Below are 9,263 nucleotides of genomic sequence, written 5' to 3'. Positions count from 1 at the left end.
TCTTTATTTTGGTGTACAGGAAAACAGTCTGTCCAGTGATCCAGAGGGTGAGACTATCACTGTTTTCCAAGGATATTTTTTACACAAATATTTCAAAAAAACACAGGTCAGGACCAATACTGTTCATTTCTCCATCCATTAGAGATGTTCATAGATGAGAAAACCATGGAGATTTGGCTTCCAACAATACCCACCATCTGTTTCTTCACTGTGATCACTCCTGCCATAAGTACAGCATTTGATCAAGGTTTCATTAACCTGACAAACAAGCTGGAACCAAATCTGTTTAATTTGCCTTAAGAAACATTTCATTAGGACTACTATCAGCAGGAGGCTATGCATCAGAATGTTGGCAACTTGCTTCATTCACTTTTGCCGTGCCCATATGTGTCCCATGAATAACGAGCTGAAAATCCCAATACCCTTTAAGGTTTATCTTAGATATTTGGCTTTTCAATGTGTCTGTATTGACATATCAAGGGCAATGAGAAAAAAAACAACTGATCAATGTGCTAAAACATAGTTTTCATATTTCTAATAAGATTAGGAGATTTTGTGTTCCTCACCCAGAGGAAGCACAATCTAGTTACAGTGGAGTCACCACTCATGAGCACAAAGGGGCTGACAGTTGGAAAACCCACAGAAATGACAGCAGCTGTATTCACCAGCCACCAACTTGGATTATGAAATAGAGCAATACAAGCATGAAAGATAGAGGAGTGGATGGAAAAGATACAAAGGTCCCCACCAGGACAAGGATGCTCTGGGTGGCTCTGGACTCATGGGATGATCTGAAGGAAACATTATTCCTGTGAATGTGTTGGACCCACTCCTTGTACTTGTACAGAATGAAAATCATGGAGCCACTGGACAAGATTATGAGCACAGAAAATAAAACTTCAGGTAATACAAATAGTGCTGCATATAGTGAGGCTATGATTTCATCATGACCTAGAGTAGAACAGTATCCAAAGTCTGTTTTATTTGTGATGTTGTTGTTGTCATATTTGACAAATGCATACATAGGAAAAATGCAATTTACTACCATGTACGGGATCCAGCAGAAGGCAGTGGAGTAACCAATGTGCTTTGGGGCTGCTTTAAGATTCTTCCACCATGGAGTTCATGGGGCTGATCACGATGGTCTGGAAAACACTCAAGAGGCAGCTGGTGCCAATGGACACTCCCCTGCTCATGCTGTGGAAATAGAAAAGAAGTTGCATCTTGTGCGAGAAAGAAAGAGGTAACGGTAAAGAAGAGAAAAATTGCCCAGGATTCCAACTGTAGTCTGTGATAAAAGTATCCCCATGATCACATGCCTGGAGACTGTTCCATCATTCAGTACATTTCCTTCCAAATTAGAGCAACAAACATTCCTATGAGCCAGAAGCTTCACTGAAGAATGTTGACACAATAATTTTAATTGTGTGCTTTTGTGAGATTGCCGAAGACATTAAGGCACATGTAGAGATCCAGAGAATTTGGGTGTATTTGTAGGGTATTTCAAGGAAGTCAGCACTAAGAACGAAGTGGTAGTTTACCTGGGGGAAGCAATGACAAGTGACATCAAATGGAAAGATAACAATCCAACATCTTCAGAATAAACTGATATTTGCTAGTCATATGGAGAAAAAGATACAAGCTCAATTACTACCCACATTATACAAAATAAATTCTTTGATTATCGATCTAAATTTTAGTGATAACTAATAAAATGTTTAGAATAACAAAATAAATATACTTGTGTTCTTACAATAACAAAATTTGTCTCAAGCAGCACAAAATGCATTCATCATGTGGGTTAAATGACACAATGGACCATATTAAATTAAGAGATGGCTCTCATCAAAAGACGTATACACACACACACACACACACACATAGAGGAACATATAGGGACATCGTAGCTACTACACTATAACATGGGGAACGGAGCAAGACTCTGTCACAAAAGAAAAAAAAAAAAAACACGTTTTATGCTGGATATGGTGGCTAATGCCTCTAATCCTGGCACTTTGGGAGGCCGACGCGGGGGAATGGCCTGAAGTTGGGAGTTCAAGACAAGCCTGGCCAGCATGGTGAAACCCCGTCTCTACTAAAAATATAAAAATTAGCCAGGCATGGTGATAGATACCTGTAATCCTAGCTACTTGGGAAGCTGAGGCAGGAGAATCGCTTGAACCCAGGAGGTAGATGTTGCAGTGGGCCAAGATCACGCCATTGCCCAGCTTGGGCAACCGTGTGAGACTCCTGGTCAAGACACACACAAAAACAACAACAGCAAAATCCCTTAAATTTAATACGATATTTTATAAACTGAATGAGCCATTTCCACACATGCACTTGTTCCTTTAAAATATTGTCCTGAGTTTTAACAAATTTTGTCTTGCAGTTATTCTGTAGTTAATATTCCAGGCCAGTTTGGAGAAGCAGACTTGGTTGTCCCTAATATGATTTCAAGGATGTGTAGTCTGTTGAAAGAACTGGTTGAAATTTCTACCACATTGATTACATTTGGAAGGTTTCTCTCAAGTAGGAATAATTTGGCAAAGCCTGAAGACACACTACTGCTTAAAGGCCCTTTCATGTTCAGCACATTTGTAGGTGTTTCTCCTCTATATGTTCAATCAAACTACAAAGGTGTGGGCATTTGTTTTGTGTCACTTTAAGTTCTGGGGTACATGTGTACACGTTGCAGGTTTGTCACATAGGAAACTGTGTACCACTGTGGTTTACTGCACCTACCAACCCATCACCTAGGTATCAAGGCAAAAATGCATTAGCTATTTTTTCCTGATGCTCCCCTTCCCCAACCCGCCACTCCCATCAGCAGGCCCCAATGTGTGTTGCTCCTTTCCCTGGGCCCACGTATTCTCATTGTTCATCTTCTACTTGTAAGTGAGAAAATATGGTGTTTGGTTTTCTGTTCCTTTGTTAGTTCCCTGGGGATAATGGCTTCCAGTTCCATCCATGTCCCTACAGTGGATATGATCTCATTCCTTTCTATGGCCGCATAGTATCCCATGGTGTATATGTACCACATTTTCTTTATCCAGTCTATCACTGATGGTCAATCTGGTTGATTCCAGGTCTCTGAACATTTGATTTTTTAAAAAGTCTTACCACATTTGTTATATTTGTAAGGCTGCCCTCTAGTATGAGTACTCTGCTTCCATTTTGATGTTCATGTAGAAGCCTTAGCATGCACATTACATTTCTTTGGTTCCTCTCAAAGATGGATATTCTGATGTCCGGTGAGTTCTGATACTTGGGGAAAGCCTCTGACACATACATTTATATGATTTCCTTTCAGTATAAACTCTCTTATGACAAGTAGTGATTGAACTCCAGTAAAGGTTTTCCCACTCTCATTTCATTGGTACATCTATGTCCTTTGAATTATCTATAGATTCATAAGTTTTGGCTTTTGGGAATTCTTGCCACACATATTATACTTCTGTGATTTATCTCCAGGATGTATATTCTTACACCTAGTGAGTAGTGAACACTAGCTTACAACATAGGTATATTCACTGTATGTGTAAAGGTGTTAGGTCACAATTGCATTGTTAGAAGAAAATACCAGAGGTTGACCGATGTATAAAGAAAAGAGGTTTAATTGGCTCACACTTCTGCAGGCTTAACAGGAAACAAAATGCTGGCATCTGATCACCCTCTAGGGAAGCCTCAGAAAGGTTTAAATCATGGTGGAAGGCAAAGAGGGTGTAGGTATTTCACATTGTAAGAATGAGAGCAAGCAACAGGGAAGTGCTGTACACTTTTAAACATACAGACCTCAGGAGAAGTCACACCCAGGACAGAACCAAGAGGATAATGCTAAATCCTGAGATCCAACGATGATGCCGAATCTTTCTTAACTGGAGAAATCCACCTCCATGATCCAATCACCTCCCAATGGAACCCACCTCCAATACTGGAGATTACAATTCCACATGAGATTTCAAAGGAAGGGATAAATATACAAGCTATATTATTAAGTATGAATTATTCGGTGATTCCAGAAGCTAGGACAATGTCTAAGGCCTTGTCATTATTAAGTTGTAAGATTCTCTCCAGTATGTCTTATTTGATGTTTAGTGAGGCCTGAGCAACAAATAAAGGATTTCCCACACTCATTACATTTATAAGGTTTTTTTGCCAGAATGAATTCTTTGGTGTTTGTTGAGGGAAAACAACCGTCCAAAGGCCTTGCCACATTCAGTACATTTGTATCTTTTCTCTCCAGTGTGGATTCTCTGGTGACTTACAAGATGTGAACTATGCCTGAATCCCTTGCCACACACATCACATTTATATGGTTTCTTTCCTGCATGAATCATCTGATGTGCAGTGACGTTTGAGCTCTGTGTAAAGGTTTTTCCACACTCATTACATTTGTAGAGTCTGTCTCCAGTATGAACTGTCTCATGAAGTCTAAGGTGGACATGCTGACTAAAGGAATTCCCACATTGAATACATTTGTAAGGTTTCTCTCCTGTATGAATTCTCTGATGTCTATTGAGTGTTGAGCCCTGATTAAAGGATTTGCCACATTCATTACATTTGTAAGGTTTCTCTCCAGTATGAACTCTCTGATGCCCTAGAAGATGTGAGTATTGACTGTAGACCTTGCCACATTCATTGCATTTGTAGGGCTCCTATCCACTATGAATTCTTTGATGGACTGTAAGACATGTGCATTGACTGAAGACCTTGCCACATTCTTTGCATTTGTAAGGTCTCTCTCCAGTATGAATTCGCCGATGTACTTTAAGACCTAAATGTTGACTGAAGACCTTGCCACATTCTTTCCATTTGTAAGGTTTCTCTCCGGTATGAATTTTTCCATGCATTGAAAGATGTGAATGCTTACTGTAGACCTTGCCACATTCATTGCATTTGTAAGCTTTCTCTCTGGCATGAATTTTCTAATGCACTGAAAGATGTGAATGCTTACTGTAGACCTTACCACATTTATTGCCTTTGTAAGGTTTCTGTCCAGTATGACTTCTCTGATGCATTGTCAGACTTGAACATTTACTGAACACCTTGCCACATTCATTGCATTTGCAAGATTTCTTTATAGTATGACTTCCCCGATGCACTGCAAGACTTGTACATTTACTGAAGACCTTGCCACATTCATTGCATTTGTATTGTTTCTCTTCACTGTGGATTCTCTGGTGACATCCAAGATTTGATCTGTGTCTGAATGCCTTGCCACATACATCACATTTATGTGGTTTCCTTCCTCCATGGATTACCTGATGTAAAGTGAGGTTTGAGCTCCGTTTAAAGGCTTTGCCACACTCATTGCATTTGTAAGGTTTCTCTGTAGTATGCCTCATCTGATGAGTAGTAAGACTGGAAGACTCTCCAAAGGTTTTGCCACATTCATTAAACACGTAAGATTTTCCCCTAATGTGTGGAGAAACTAAACAGCCATTATTACTTGTCTTCTCCATTTGATCTCATTCATAAGTTCTGCCCTCAGTTTGAACTTTCTACAGTTCAGCAAGGCTCGTGACTGAAAGCTTGCTGTAAGCTGGTTTTCAGTATGCTTGTTTTCTACATCATCTTGACTATGTTGAGCTCTTTTACCAGCAGTATTGTTTTCATGGGGCACTGGCACTTCTTTATGAATTTCTTTCACCATCTTTCCATTGAAGCTCAAGTCCATGTAGATTTTTCTGTATTTCCCTGAAGTATAAATTTTCAAGATTGTAGCTTTGATGTCTTTCCAGAGTCAATGTTTGGAATCCTTTTCTTGTATTACTGTTCTCTGTTGGTCATAATTCCTTAATCATACATTTAGGAGAGATACCTGCAAAATATAATGAACATGGGTTTTTTCAATAACTATTATTGATAAATATTTTATATTGGAACCATACTACACTAAACATAATGTTTATACTAGACAGGTGTGAAAGTTCTCCACCATGATCTTCTATTTTTAAAAATACAAAACAAATAGAATTCTGTAGTAAAGAAAGGGTGACAACATGTAATTCAAATTAATTTAGGAATGCCTAGTTTGAAACATCCTACAACCAAAGACTCATCTTGTGCAAACATACATTTGCAATAAAACAAGTATTTTGTGACCAATGACACCAATTACACACCAACTGGCAGTAAACATATGGCTTTCTCAGAACAGAAAAGAGCCGGGCGCGGTGGCTCAATCCTGTAATCCCAGCACTTTGGGAGGCCGAGGCAGGTGGATCACAAGGTCAAGAGATCGAGACCATCCTGGTCAACATGGTGAAACCCCGTCTCTACTAAAAATACAAAATATTAGCTGGGCATGGTGGAGCGTGCCTGTAATCTCAGCTACTCAGGAGGTTGAGGCAGGAGAATTGCCTGAACCCAGGAGGCGGAGGTTGTGGTGAACCGAGATCGCGCCATTGCACTCCAGCCTGGGTAACAAGAGTGAAACTCCGTCTCAAAAAAAAAAAAGTTTTTACCATAAAGGGCTGTTGAATTTTGTCAAAGGCCTTCTCTGCATCAACTGAGTTAGTCATGTGGGATGGGGTGAAGGGACTTGGCATGTAAGAAGGACATAAATTTTGGGAGTCCAGTGCACAGAGTGTAATGAGCAGAATCATGCTTCCAAAAAACCATATCCTGCAGTGCCAACACCCACTACCTCAGAATATGACTGCATTTAAATACAGGGCATTTAAAGAGGTGATTAGGTTAAAATAAGCTTTGAACCCACTGACTGACTTCCTTATGAGAAAAGGAGATTTAGCTGGGTGCAGTGGCTCATGCCTATAATCCTCACACTTTGGGAGGCCAAGGTAACTGGGAGATAACTTGCGTTCTTCTGTTAGCTGAGATGTTTGATGATAAATGAAAGCAGAAAGTTTGTGAGTTATTTACATTATTTCCACAGAAAGGCTATATGCCCTAGGCCATAAAGAAAAAGAGATCCACCAGGCTCGATGGCTCACGCCTGTAAATCCCAACACTTTGGGAGGCTAGGCGGGCGTATCACGAGGTCAAGAGATGGAGACCATCCTGGCCAACATGGTGAAACCAGTCTCTACTAAAAGTACAAGAATTATCTGGGCGAGGTGGCGCACGCCTGTAGTCCCAGCTACTCAGGAGGATGAGGCAGGAGAATTGCTTGAACCTGGGAGGCAGACGTTGCAGTGAACTGAGATTGCGTTGCTGCACCCCAGACTGGCGACAGAGCAAGACTCCGCCTCAAAAAGAGAGAGCGAGAGATCTACAGCTTATCTGCTTCCTCCATTTTGTTTATCTGTCCTAGACCATGAAGAATGATTTATAGCTTATTTGCTTTATCTCTTTGCTTTCCCTTGGTCCTTCCGGGCTGACTCCTTTTCCCCAATTAGGGCTCTACAGACTCTACCCTAAAAGGGCATTTTTCTCACCCTCCTATAAAATCCCTCCCACAAACCAGGATCCTATTGCCCAGCATGAAAATTTTGTTGGAAAAAAAACTGAGGTAGCATGGACCTAACTTCTTTCTCTTCTTCAAAACTCACTTCACCTCTTCTTCTCTCTCCTGTGTTTATATTTCTAGACTGGCCTCCGCAATTCTAGGGTCCCCAGTGAATCCTTGGGTTGACATGTAAGGGAAGAACCCATAGGGTTAGGAAATCCCTGACGCTCAGAGGTAACTTTTTGGATGTGTGGATGCACTCTTAACTGTCCTCACGTTACCAGAAAGGGGTCCTGATCCAGAACCTGAGACTGCCATTGCACAATTAGAAATTAGAAAATAATAATAATTATTATTTATTTTATTATTATTATTTTTTTGAGACTGAGTTTCACTCTTGTTACCCAGGCTGGAGTGCAATGGCGCGATCTCAGCTCACTGCAACCTCCACCTCCTGGGTTCAGGCAATTCTCCTGCCTCAGCCTCCCCAGCAGCTGGGATTACAGGCACGCACCACCATGCCCAGCTAATGTTTTGTATTTTTAGTAGAGACGGGGTTTCACCATGTTGACCAGGATGGTCTTGATCTCTTGACCTCGTGATCTACCCACCTCAGCCTCCCAAAGTGCTGGGATTACAGGCTTGAGCCACCGTGCCCGACAGAGAACTTAGAAAATTATTACAGTGAGAGAGTTCTGACCTAATCACCTCCATCTTGCTTTTAACCTCCAGGCTGCCTTGTTCATTCCTGGGCATAAGCTGAACTAAGTTTGGGAGGAACTTAGTTTATAGTTTGAAACAAAGACATTAATAGCCCTTTCCCAAAACAAACCCCCTTCCTGCTTGGACTAGATTGTCTTTGTAAGACTAACAAATTAAGTACAAAATGAGAGATTATGGTTTAGGAATCAGGTAGCTGGAGGCTACAAGATTCTGACTGTTTGTAAATTGTTCCTGGGGATAACATTACCATTATAAAACGTAAGATCGGTGCTTGAGATATTTTGCAGACCCTACACTTGATGGATCACCTGACACCAACCCAGATCCATAAACTGGCTCTTCTGGTCTTGTGACCTTGTAGGAGGGGAGCCCCATAAGTGCGGAGGCAGAAGCCAAAAGCCTTAGCCTATATCCATATAAATAATGAAGAAGAAAGTAACTAGAAATACAACGCAGTAGTTATTAGTTATTCATAGGTGATCTTAATTCTTTCACTAATGCCTCTCAGGTCGAAAGTGTGAACCTGGGGCGACACTGTGATATGAATGACCCTAAGGCAAGACACTTTAAGCCTCTGTCAAGCCCGAATAAGGGCTGCTGGAGGGTGCCTCGGCTGTGCGGCAGCGCCAGCACTGGGAAAGCGCCCGCTGTTTAGCCAGCTAGGGAAGGAGATGTCCAAAATAGCTGAGATGTCTCTTTCCTCTGAGGAGTTAAGAGAAAACTCCACTTCACTAAGCTCTTGCGGTAGGCCTGATGCTGTCAGGCCTGCAGACATCCAGGGGCTTCATTGTCGCAATGTGATGCTGTGCTTCCGTGGTCACGTCAGTCTCATGATCCACTTCTGCACCTGGTTCCTTTTTTCTTGTAAGAATTAATCAGTAAAAGTAAGGTAAATCTTAATGTCTTTGTGACAAGTATGGAAAATAGGTTGATGCATTGTGCCCCTTACCTCATCTCGGCTACGGAAAATTCCTGAGCCCCTACCTGTATGACACGTGATGTACTTGACCCTATCACTACCACACCCTCTTTTACCCTGCCCCTAGTCTTGGATCACCAAGGACATGCCCTACCTACCCTGCCCCCAGCTTTTGTACTCAATAAAAGAGAGTGCGGACACTCGCGG

At 41.4% G+C, this 9,263-nt stretch overlaps 1 pseudogene; it reads right to left on the bottom strand.

Annotated features, from left to right (window-relative positions):
* Positions 1–3,402: 3,402 nt before the first annotated feature.
* Positions 3,403–6,036, bottom strand: LOC116540718 (annotated as a pseudogene).
* Between the last annotated feature and the right edge of the window lie 3,227 nt (positions 6,037–9,263).

Source organism: Sapajus apella, unplaced genomic scaffold (genome assembly GCF_009761245.1).
Source record: "Sapajus apella isolate SASKATOON/1434 unplaced genomic scaffold, GSC_monkey_1.0 scaffold144, whole genome shotgun sequence".
Classification (NCBI taxonomy): Eukaryota; Metazoa; Chordata; class Mammalia; order Primates; family Cebidae; genus Sapajus; species Sapajus apella.
The sequence above is the reverse complement of the archived record's forward strand: the minus strand, read 5'-3'. Positions and strand labels throughout refer to the sequence as shown.